Source organism: Loxodonta africana, chromosome 7, assembly GCF_030014295.1.
Source record: "Loxodonta africana isolate mLoxAfr1 chromosome 7, mLoxAfr1.hap2, whole genome shotgun sequence".
In the NCBI taxonomy this organism is placed as follows: Eukaryota; Metazoa; Chordata; class Mammalia; order Proboscidea; family Elephantidae; genus Loxodonta; species Loxodonta africana.
Genome location: NC_087348.1, coordinates 77,933,594 through 77,946,695, shown reverse-complemented (window position 1 = coordinate 77,946,695; position 13,102 = coordinate 77,933,594). Strand labels below are relative to the sequence as shown.

The window sequence follows — 13,102 nt, the reverse complement described above, 5'->3', positions numbered from 1 at the left end:
ATATCAACAAAATACATTCACAGCAACATCTAGACTAGTGTTTGACCAAACAATTGGGCACCATAATCTATCAAAGGTGACACATAAAATTAAGCATCAGTATCTTAAAGGTTTAGTTCTAAAAGCAACGTCACCTCAAAAACACCATATCCTAGCTTCAGACAGTCCAGGCTCCCTTCTCTGTCAGGATCACGGGACAATGTGGGACTGGCCAAGAGAAGTAAGGCAAGCAAACTTTATCTCTTTTAATGAGACTTGTGCCTACACCCTTGAGTGCTGCAAACGTGGAAATAAGCTATATGAGAAAAAATTAGGAGAGCTTTTTTTTAAATCAAATTTTGATTTTCATTTTTAAAACAGATATATGTAGCTACAAAGCTAACTGGATTTTTAAAGCATTACCAGAAATTAGAGATAAAACATACGTACAGGTAGTCCCTGACTTATGATGTATTGGAGTTATGGTAAACCACACTTAGGACTCTCTTTTTTTTTTTTTTCAACGCATCATAAGTGATAAGTACTATGTACAATGTAGCAGAGTGTTATTTGTTGACATTTTAATTCTCATGCCAACCCCTAAAGACAAATAAAGATTGGATTTACAAAGATATTGATAATAAAAGGCAATAATAGCAAAAACTAATTTTAAAAACTAAGGTATTTGAATTACATCAGAACGTACTTATTATAGAGTCATTGGAATGGAACCCCATTGTAAGTCAGGATCTACCCCACAAGAAAAATCAAGAGTACTGGTATCATGAGATTATTTAATCTTCCTGATAAGATGCATGAATAATATTTTCATACAGTGGTCTATTAATGTTTTGCTAATACTGTGATGCATATCATCCATTTAGATAAGTCTTTCATACAATTAAAAGATTCAGAAATTAGAAGGTAAAGTCAGATACCAGTGAGAAAGGTATCACCTTTTTGGATTGATGTTGACTATGTCTCAGGGGCCTCTGATGTTAGAAAACTAGGGGAATATCTAAGCAAAAATTCACGGAGAATTCATCTAGTTCCAGGTAACCAAACAAACCTCACAGAATGGAGTTCTGGAACTCCTGCATGGAAAGTGGCTTCATCTTGATGGGCATTCTGAATAACAGTGGGTCTCCTGAACTGCTCTGTGCCACAATCATAGTCTTCTACATCTTGGCTCTGGCCAGCAATGGCCTGTTACTCCTGGTCATCACAATGGATGTCTAACTCCATGTACCCATGTACCTCCTGCTGGGGCAGCTCTTGTTCATGGACCTCCTCTTCACATCTGTTGTACTCCCAAGGCCCTTGTGGACTTTCTGCACCAAGAAAACACCATTTCCTTTGGAGGCTGTGCCCTTCAGATGTTCCTGGCACTGACATTGGATGGTGCAGAGGACCTCCTACTGGCCTTCATGGCCTATGACAAGTATGTGGCCATTTGCCATCCTCTGAACTACATGGTCCTCATGAGGTTGAGGGTCTGCTGGCTCATGGTGGTCACTATCTGGATCCTGGCATCCCTGAGTTCTGTAGGACACACCTTGTATACCATGCACTTCCCTTTCTGTATGTCCCAGGAAATCAGGCACCTGCTCTGTGAGATCCCACCTCTGCTGAAGTTGGCCTGTGCTGATACTTCCAGATATGAACTCATGGTGTATGCGAGGGGTGTGACCTTCCTGATGACCCCTCTTGCTGCTATTCTTGCCTCCTACTCACTAATCCTATTTACCGTGCTCCACATGCCCTCAAATGCGGGTAGGAAGAAAGCCCTCGTCACATGCTTTTCTCACCTGACTGTGGTTGGAATGTTCTATGTTGCTGCCACATTCGTGTATGCCTTGCTCAGTTTCTTCCCTACCCCCAAGCAAGACAGCATTATCTCTGTTTTCTACACAATCATCACCCCAGCCCTAAACCCTCTCATCTACAGCCTGAGGAATAAGGAGGTCATCGGGGCCCTGAGGAAGGTCCTGGGAAAATACATGTAGGTGACACACTCTACCCTCTAGGGAGGGTTCATGGCTTACCCTTCCTTCTCTAAGATTAGAGGATTTGTGCTATGAATAATGTACTCATGGAAAAACTACTATAGTGCAGAGTATATATTTTGATGTAGAAAAGTGAAGAAATTATAAATGTAACTGCACCTGGCAAATGATCTTTTAAATCTTCTCTGCACAAAGTAATTTATTAGTCTTGACTCACGCTCTATTTAAAATTTACTTTTTTTTTTTTGCTGAGTAGATATTGAGTTAAATGGGACTAGGGGTTATCACTACCTTGAGACATGAGCCCTGACTTTGGGAGTTCATACTGGATCAGCATAATGACCAGAAAAAAGAAAGTATCAAGTGGGTGGCCTAGGCAAGGCCCTTAAATCAAGGGGCGGGGGGGCTTAAGATTTGCATAACTTTATTTCGATGCAGCCTGGTCTAATGCCCCAACTAGTAGTAGTTTTCATGTATTTGTATCAAGAGTTCATTCTTCTTCCTGTTTCTAAACATCCACCATTCTGGAAACTGCCTCACCAGGACACACCAATAGATGGTTTTGTTTGATTTTTTTTTTTTTTTGTCCGCTTTTGTTGTTGTCATTTGTGTTTGTTTTTGACATGGGGATATTTTTACACTGTCCAAGTTTCAAATATTAATGAAATGAATAGCAAGTGAATGTGCTTCATAAGCAAGATCCAGGGTAAATAATTGTGCTTACGCCTTGTTAAAAAAAAAAAAAAAAACTAAGAAACAAACAAAACAAAAATGTGGTTTTCTTTTATTCCATGTTATCTTGAAACACTCCAGCAATTGCAAAGGACTCATATGCTTGGTGTGTGTGGGTGTGTGAGTCTGTGTGGAGGGCTCTGTGTGGAAAAAGGAGAAAACACACATAATTTATCTTCTAGGTAGCTTAAATATACTGCACTCTTAGTTTGTTTATAAGTCTGGGAATACTTAGAACAGAGGCTGTTAGGTTGAGTTGCTATAAAAATAAAATGGTTCGTCTGAGTGGCACTATTTTGGGGGATATTATTTGTGAAAGTTGGCTAACACTATCTTTTTGTTTTCTTTTGTTTTTTAATAAAATACCACAATTTCATTTATGACACTAAAATAAATTTTTTTAATTCATAAAATCACCTAAAATCTTCTTATCCAAAGATAACTTCTACAAATATTTAGATGAATTTTCTTCTATTTTTAATGCAGCATACATTTTATTGAGATGATATACGCATGTGAAATAGATTTTTTTCACCTATTAATATTGAATGATTTTGTCTCTTCTAAAAAAAAAATTTTTTTTTTTTTTTTATTACATGGTGGCAGGATACGGTAGTGGTGTAGAGCCTGGGGTCAGTTGCTATAGTACCAAGGTTTGAATTCAATTCATTTCCGCTTACTTGTATAACCTTGGACATGTAACTTAACCCCTCTGTACCTACTTCCGCTTCATAGTGTTGTTGTGAGGATTACAGAAATTAGTAAATACACATATAAAGCATTTAGAGCAGTGCTTGAAATTTAACAAGTACTTAATAACTTCCAACTCTTACATGAATAAATAACCTAAAACCCACTGCTGTCGAGTAGATTCAGACTCATAGCGACCCTACAGGACAGAGTAGAACTGCCCCGTAGAGTTTCCAAGGAGTGCCTTGTGGATTTGAACTGCCTGCCTTTTGGTTAGCAGCCATAGCACTTAACCACTACGCCACCAGGGTTTCCCACATGAATAAATAGCCCTGAAAAAATATGCTTTTAAGTAGGGACATAATATTAGATCAAATGCATGTTTTATAATATAATTAGCTATTTCATCAGTGCCATACAAAAGGAAGAGCATGTGTTCAGTCTAGAAGTCAGACGGGAAGGAGATGTGGCAGGAGAGTGAAAGATGAAGCCTACCTCCAATGAACAGAATCAAGATTTCAGACTTTTTAAAGTGATTAATTCCCCCTGAGCACCTTATCCACTTACCTGGACGACTGGCATGAGACAAACACTGGCAGAGAGGGCAGTGATGAAGAGATACGTGAAAAAATGTGGGGTTTCTATAGTCTGTTAACCCATATTCTAATCAGCAACCTCCATTGCCGTTCAGCAAATCTTTCTGAAGTTTGGGACATCATCTAGGCTATAGTCTTACTCCATCTCAACTCCTTGAGCACCATTTCATTAAAGGAACAAGCCTTGAGGATTTTCCTGGAAGGAAGTCTTTAAACCTGAGGGCCTAATAAAAAAATAGCTGTTGTAAACAGGGCATTCCCTGGAGCAATCAGTGCTGTTAACTTTTTAAATCTTTCTACATCCAGAGAACACTGGGGCATTTTTTATAGTAATCACAGATTGAAATACCTAAATCTCATCTAATGTCAATGAATGTTGTACCAACCAAAGTCTATAGACCTCTGAGGTCTCAAAGTTCTTTATCAGAAATTTTAAAATAGAGATTATGATGATGATAATGTAAAAGACAGTTGACATGAATATATTCTACATCATCTGGAAAATCCCCACCCCCCCAAATTAAGAACTACCAGAGAATTTCAGGTTCTTGACTGCATCTGTACTCAAAATGCTTTCATTTTCAATGGGGTATTAACAGCCTGCGAGCAGCCATCTAAGATACATCTGCTCTTCCCATCCTCGCTGGACCAAAGGAGAATTAAGAAGATCAAAGGCACAAGGGAAAGATTAGTCCAAAGGACTAATGGACCACAACTACCATAACCTCCACCAGATTGAGCCCAGAGCAACTAGATGGTGCCTAGTTCTCACCTCTGACTGCTCTGGCAGAGATCACAATAGAGGGTCCTAGACAAAATAGGAGAAAAATGTAGAACAAAATTCAAATTCATCAAAAATAAATAAATACAAAGAAAGGCCATGATTATTGGTCTGACAGAGACTGGAAAAAACCAGAAGACTATGGCCTCTAGACACCATTTAAACTCAGTACTGAAGTAACTCCTGTGGTTCATACTTCAGCCAAAGATTAGACAGGTCTGTAAGGCCAACAATAACACACATGAAGGATGTGCTTCATAGTTCAATCATGTTTACTAGACTATTGGGAACACCAGCCCAAAAACAAAGATGAGAAGGAAAGAAAGGACAGGAAAACCGTATGAATGGAAAGATCATAGGATTGGCAACCAATGTCACAAAACAATTTGTATATTAACTGTTTAATGAGAAGCTAATTTGCTATGTAAACTTTCACCTATACCACAATGAAAGAAAAAAAAATGCTTTCATTTTCTTCTGCCAGTGAGGAGGAAAACGAGAGGTACATGATGTAGTCCAAAATGTCATGATAGCCTGAATAAAGGGGTACTTGTACCTATTACAAATACTAAAGAGTGGTGTGAGAACTGTTAGCATTGAAGACATGTCCATATAAAAAAGTTCAAAAGAATTTTTTTTTATTTCTCTGCCAAAATCCCCTTTTGAGCCCTCCCCAATTTAGTAAATGCAACTGTGATTTACAGAGTTCTTCAAGTCAAAGACTTAGCATGGTTATTTCATTCTCTCTGTTTTTCACTTTGCACAGCCTATCCACTCATGTCTTACCATCTTCTCTGCCTCTGCATTGTTACAACTCCAAATTCAAACTATCATCTTTCACCTGGATTACCATAACAGAGCTTGTCTAGTGCTCTTCTGGCTTCCATGCTTGCCCTCTTACAATGCATTCTCCATGTAACACTCAATGCAATCTTTTAAAAACATAGTATCAGGATGGCTTTCTGTTGAACAGAAATCCAAGCACCGCACCCTTCCAGGACTTCCAAGACCCTATGAGATCGAGTACTGCCTGTTTCTATGATCTCATTCCTTACACTCTCCTCTCACTCATCAGTATCCAATCATGCTGACCATTCTTTCTGCCCTGATCTCAAAAAATAGATCCCCATTCAAGTCATTTGTACTCTGTTCTCTTTGCCTGGACTCTTTTCCCTGAAATCTCTCTTTGGCTGGTTCTTTCTTCTCAACCTCTGGTCTCAGCTCAAATGTTAATTTCCCCAAGATGTGATATTGTCCTTTAGCTGAAATGTCACTTTCTCAGTGAAACCTTTCCTGGATACCTGCTTAAAATTGCAGCCCACCCCTGCTGCCTCTGTCCCTTCCTTGCTTTTATTTTCTCATAGCTCTTACTACCATCACGCATTTGCTTATTCACTTTTATTATGCCCTTTTAAAGTGCAAGTTCTATGAGGATAGGAATTTAGAACTTCATTCATCACTGTGTATCGATCACCTGGAGGAGTGCTCAATAGATATTTAGTTAATAAATGAAATAAATATTCACTGAGTAAATCAACTCAAATAAACTGTGTACTGACATTAATATCATATGGGTTGATTAATGCAATGAAAGTCATAAATGAAATAGTGTTTCCTTTAAAAATTATAAACCTTCATAACTATAAAATTATAATTATAGAACTTTATAATTTTTAAAGTTTTTATAGTTTGCTTTAGAAAACATGGGTGGTTTCCAGAATGTGGAGTATTGAGGCTGGAGTAGCCAGAAATCAGTGTGACAAGTTTCTCTTTCATCAGGGCCTTCTCATTTTCTCTGGCTCATGCCATCCATCATTCATACTCACTTTTCTTTGGAATACATTAATAGAGAGTTATGCAATAAGCAGAACTTCAAGTTTAAACTACTTCTAATAAAAGAGGCAGTGCTTCTATATTTTTCCTTCTTCATCAAAAGAGGTTTTTTTCTATAGTTAGGAGCACTATTCTAGACAAGAATCCCTAAAATGGGTCAAGACAGGGGATATACATAAGGCTGGCAAACTAAGTACAAACCTTTGTGAAATATGTGCCATGGGTCTTCTGCCAGGAGAAGTAAAGAACCAGGAGGGAAAACAGGCAGGGCTATAATTGCAGTCTGCTCTGTTTCCACGGGGCCCTGCTGGCGCGGTGTTTAAGACTTGTCTACTAACCAAACGTTGGCTGTTTGAAACCACCACTCACTCTTTGAAAAACCTAGTTCCTTGGAAACCCTATGGGGTAGTTCTACTCTGTCCTACCGGGTTGGCTATGAGTCATAATTGACTCGATGGCAACAGGTTTGATTTGGGTTTTGTCATGTTTCCATGGCTGACAGGTCCCTGAAGCCAAGGATGGGAATTGGTAATATCCCTACAGACCAATAAAGTGCTGGGTCAGTCTCGCTTAATATTTAGAATTAGACCTTTAGTTGAGAGTAGGCCAACAGTGAGGTTTTTTCTAAGGGAAGTGGCAGTGTGCAACATGAACATCAGTGAGAGGCTACATGAATGTCTCTTGTAGTGCTTCTGCCCTAACAGTGGGTATAGCAGTAGTTAGAAAAGATTAAATGGGCCAATTCATCCCAAAGGGCAATCTCCACCCCAAGGGATAGCTTCTCAAATGCCAGCCATTCATTCCACTTCCCAAAGGGGAGAACTTATTGGATACTGGCAAAAGAAAACCTGTGGGAGAAAGGAGAGTATGACTGAAGGGGAAGCATTTGTGGTGTATTGGTGTCACAAGGGTTTCCGGCCTGAGAGTTCTAATGTAGGGACATTGTTTCTAAATTCTCGTTTCTTCAAACCAGGCAATGTGTGAGATATCAAAGACAGATGTTTGCTGGAGTGTGAGTTTACATTCCATGTATGGGCAAACAGCTCCCCTACCTGTGGTTGAATTTGCTATAACTGTAGATCAGGATTTAATAGAGAAAAAAATCCTGACTATTGGGCTTTGTGGGAAAAGCACATTGACTTTTTCTCACAAGAAATTGGGGAACCTAGGGTCTTGATATCAGTTAGGCTTCCAAGATCTGTGGATACCTGTAGATAATGATGTATGGGATATTGAAGGCAAACAACTGTGGAGTTTAGAACCAAAAGAAAATGTCCCTAGGTGAAAATGATTTGGTTAACCAATAAGGTAGCGTAAATGAAGACTCTGTTCAATATTAAAAGTTTGACAGGCAGCCAAAAATCCATTCTGAGGCAAGCAAACTACAGCCACAAACAATAAGTTTGAGCAAGACTACAGTAAAAAACATGAAAACATTCCTAAAGTTACAAGGGTTCCTGTATGATCCATACTGATGCCTCAGTACAGGATGTGAAAGGAAACTGTAAAGGATACTGAACCAGTTTGGAAGGTCATCTTCCCTTTGATTGTGTATAAAATAAAGATCTCTATATCTGTATATCTGAGAGGCTCTATGTTCCAAACGATTTCCTAAATACCTGTTTCACATCCTTGTTCCTCAGGCTGTAAATAAACGGTTTCCCCATAGATGTTATGACTGAGTAGAACATGGAGATCACCTTATCACCTTCATTCATTTTCTTGGAGTTTGGCCTCATGTAGGCAAAGATTGCTGAGCCATGGAAGAGAACAACAACAATGAGATGGGAGCCACAGGTTGAGAAAACCTTGAGCCTCCCTTCTCCTGACTGCATCTGAATCACAGTAGAAATAGTATTCCAGTAAGAGACAAGGATGATAGAGACAGGAGCTAGAAGAATCACCACACCCATTGCAAAGATGGCCATTTCTGTGCTGTAGGTGTCTGCTGAAGCCAGCTTCAGGAGGGCAGGAGGTTCAAAAAAAAAAAAAAATGGCTAATGATATGGTTCCCCTTGTAGGGCAGACGCAATGTGAATGTAGTGTCCACCAGAGACACAAATGTCCCACTGGCCCAGGGCCCTATGTCCAGCTGGACACAGACCCAATGAGTCATGATGGCACAGTAGTGCAGGGGCTTGCAGACAGCCACATAGCAGTCATAGGACATCACTGCGAGCAATATACACTCTGTACACCCAACCAGAAGTAAAACAACTATCTGCATTGAACATCCAGCAAAGGAAATGGTTTTCCTCCTCACCGGGAAGTGGACTAGCACCTGGGGGACTATGGTAGTAGAAAAGCAGAGATCAGCAAAGGACAAATTTCTTAGGAAAAAGTACATGGGTGTGTGGAGCCTCGAGTGCATGTGAATAAGCACAATGATGATCAGGTTTCCCAGCACAGTCAGCAGGTAGATGATCAGAAACAGGAAGAAGCGTAGGCCTTGCATCTGTGGATCACGTGAAAGGCCCAGGAAGACAAATTCAGTCACAAAGGTTTGGTTGTCTTCTCCCATGAATGTTTAGTCCTGCTCACAGGTCAGCACCAAGAGAGGAAGCACATATTGGTCAGTGATAAAACCTATGAGTAGCTTTGGTATTTTATCAACCAGTACCCAAAACTGCACTATTGTTTTCTACCTCCTAACAGCTTCCATTTATGAAAAGACTGAGTTTTCTTTTTCTTCAGTAGTTCTGAAAATTGAAAACCACTTCTGATTTTCCCTCTCCCTGAATATTTTAGTAACAGCTGCCTGGGATAAATTGTTCTGAATATTCTCATGACAAAGCCTGGGCTGCACTATTAATAACTAGTAGTCCTGAGAAGACTATTACATCAGTTTGAAAAACATATGAATTGATGTGGCTGTAAAAGCAGTTGGATGTTTATTCTGAAAACTGATAACATTTATGAAGGCTGATTTTCTTCGTTACATTTACTAAATAATTCTAAAGACGCATCCTAAACAAAGAATGGGAAATTAAGATAAAGCAAGATATCGGAATCTATGATCTTGCCCCTTGCCCAAATTTTTATGCCATTTATTTTCAATGTGAAGAAGGTACTGAGCAGCATTAAAGTAGCTGTCTCATTGGTAGTTGACCCCAGTAGCAGACTTTAAATATCCCCAGATTCATCTTGTTCTCTCTTTTTATCTCTCTTTGCACAGGATCTGTTGGCTGTAATGATGGTAATTATCATTTCTTGGGCACCCTCCTGATGCCAGTCATTATTAATAGATTATTTTCATTCATTGTTTTAAAACCCCTTTAAGTTCATATGAAGTATGATGATTAATATTTTTAAACAAAGGCCCAGAGACATTCTTAAACTGAGTTCTCTAAACCCTCCTCACTCTTTCTGTATTCTGGAAATCTTTTATTAGCATTTTCTAAAACTAGTTTTAGACAGGGTTAAACAGTCTCCCAATTCTTTCTGCCTATACCACGCACATCCATTCCTTGAGGACAAGTCCACAGGCTTTTTAATTTTAAGGATTTTAGGGCTAACCTGTTCTGGCAGAGATATCAGTAGACACAGAAAGTTACAGTCGGGCATATTTCAACCTTTATTTTTCAACATTTTGTTGGGTATTTCTCAAAGGACAATAGAAAGAATTAAAGCAAATATATTAAGGAAAATGACAAACATTATTTGCAGATAACTTGACCACATATGTAAAAAAATAAGAGAATTCATTCAAGTCCACAATAACTTGTAAGAAATGTGCTGATATAAGATGAGTAATTGAACATTGTTGTGTTATTATATACTAAAAATAACCAAATAGAAATTTTAGTAAAAAAAAAAAAAATTCACTAAGGAACAATCGTTAAACTTAACAAGGTGTATACCTAAAAAATATTCAAGACCTACTTCAAGAAAACTATGAAACATGATGTCTAGATAAATGAAAACACTAATTTTATGCATAAAAATCTCAGCCTTATAAAAATGTTCATTTCTTTCAAAGTAATCCATAAAGTCATTGCAATTTCAACCAAGTTCACAAAGGATATTTGTAAAGGAATTTAAGAAGCTTATTCTAAATTTTATCCGTAGGATAAATTATATGATATCAAATGGGTTGTGGAAAAGTAAAATGAGGGAGTAAACACAACCCGCCAGATATAAAATGTATATTTCCATTATTAATAATTGACCCACTATAAAACATATATTTCCCTTATTAATATAGATTTTTTTTTATACATGTGCATATAAAAGGGAAATATATAACATATTTTATAGTGGCTCAGTGGTTAAGATCTCTGTTACTAACCAAAAGGTCTGCAGTTTGAATCCACCAGCTGCTCCTTGGAAACTCTATGCGGCAGTTCTACTTTGTCCTATAGGGTTCACTATGAGTCAGAATCGACTCGTCTGCAGTAGGCTTGGTTTTTCAGTTTTGGTCATTAATATAGTATATGCTTGAGCAGGTATAAAACATTTGACAGATAATATATCATTCTTTTATACCATAGAACTGAAACTGATATGAGTATATATGAAAATTTAGTGTATGATAAAGGTGGCATCTTAAATAAAAAAAAAATATGAGTGAGATAAATTACTCCTTAAGAAAAGATGCCTGATAATTGCTTATTTACTCAAAAAATTATACAATTGCATACTTACACATTAACATAACTACCAGAAACACATAATTCAAAGTACATTAACAATATATTAAATAATTAAAAAATAATATTTTTAAATAATAAAAAAAAGTAAGCTTTCTATGAAATTAGGCCTGATGGAGCAGTAGTTAAGAGCTATGGCTGCTAACCGAAAGGCTGGCATTTGAATCCACCAGCCATTCCTTGGAAACTCTAGGTGCAGTTGTACTCTGTCCTAAAAGGTCGCTGTGAGGCAGAATCAACTGGAAGGGCAACGAGTTTGGGTTTTGTTTTGTTTTTATCTATTTATCTTTAGGTAGTAGAGATTTTCCTAAACAAGACCCCTAAAGACGAGAAATCATAAATAGAGACACTGAAAAACATCAGACTTCTAGGTAGTGAATACCACTATAAACAAAATAAAAATACACGTAAAATGAATCTGGAAAAATATTTGCAAAATATTTAACAGAACTTTGTTACCATATCTAATACATAAAGATGCCTTCAAAACAGTAAGAAAAGGTATACAGTGTACTAGAAAAATTGAGAAAGCATTTAAATACCCCATTCACACACACACAAAAAAAGTAACACTGAATAATAAATGTGAAGCAAACAGTGCACATTAAAACAACAAATGAGATACCATATTTTGCCTTTCATTTAAAATTTCAAAGGATATAACATCCAAGTTTGATGGCATAGCATGATAAATATGACAGGTTAAGGGAAAAACAAGCAATTAGATTTTATATATGATATAACATTCTAATCCTTATGTGGAGTGTGAAGGGTGTGTTTGTGTTTATCTGTTTTTGTGTATTTGCAGTACGTACACTACAAGGTTGCTAAGAGTTGGAATTGACTTGATGGCAACAGGTTTTGTTGTTGTTGTTTTTATGTATTTCTACAGGTATTTCTCCTTCGATGAGAATCTACTGATCTTGGAGTATTGTTAGTTGTTAAAAGGAAGCAGCATAGCTCACTGATTAGCAATGGGGGCTTTGAAGCTAACTGCCAGGTTTGAATCCTTGCTTTGCTAGTTACTGGGAGACCAAGAGCAAATTACTTAGCTTTTCTGTGACTAGGTTTCCTCATCTGTAAAATTGGGATATTTATTGTATATACAGAGTTTATGTACAGAATAAGTAAAATATAAAATATGTTAAGAATTTAGAACAACGAACAAGGCTAGCTAACAATATTACCTTACAACGTGATCTTGACCTAAAAGTAACTGCATGATTAGGAAAATAGTTGTTATGGACGAACTATAGTCATACATGTCTGCTATGTTTGAATGAAGGAAATGATTGTTTCTTTAATTATTTTCACTCTTTATATTCTTTTGCTCCTTGTTCAACCTTTGGTAGTAGAACTGTGTTGCTAGCAAAATTCCACATCAAGGCCATAAATGATGGGGTAAATGAGAGACTTTTAAGTATATGGAATGAAGGACAAAGTGAAGTGCTGGCTCCATTTAGTCAAGTTATTCTCTTTTTTATGAAATTTTTTTTATTATGGAAAATGTTAAGCATATGCAAAAGTAGAGAGAATTTTACAATACAACCTCAAGTACCTATCAATGAGGTTCAAAATGTGTCAATCAATTTTAAATAGTTTATTAGAATTTGCTTGTAATAACAAAATGTATTTCAAAGTATTTCTTAAACTTCTTTATTATAGAAAGTCTGAAAAAGAAATGAACATTATCATATCAGTCTGAACAGACCTTCCTCCATGGTTAGAAATTGAAAAATAAAAATAATCATTAGTAAGCATTCTTAGGAAATCTACTATTGTGCCATAGCCAAATAGACTGTCTACATGGTTTGTGGATACAGAGAAAACAATCTG

At 37.2% G+C, this 13,102-nt stretch overlaps 2 pseudogenes; one reads left to right on the top strand and one right to left on the bottom strand.

Annotated features, from left to right (window-relative positions):
• The first annotated feature begins 992 nt into the window (after positions 1–992).
• Positions 993–1,985, top strand: LOC100663699 (olfactory receptor 2AG1-like; annotated as a pseudogene).
• A 6,030-nt stretch (positions 1,986–8,015) lies between these two features.
• On the bottom strand, positions 8,016–9,409 carry LOC100659058 (olfactory receptor 2D3-like; annotated as a pseudogene).
• Positions 9,410–13,102: the final 3,693 nt, after the last annotated feature.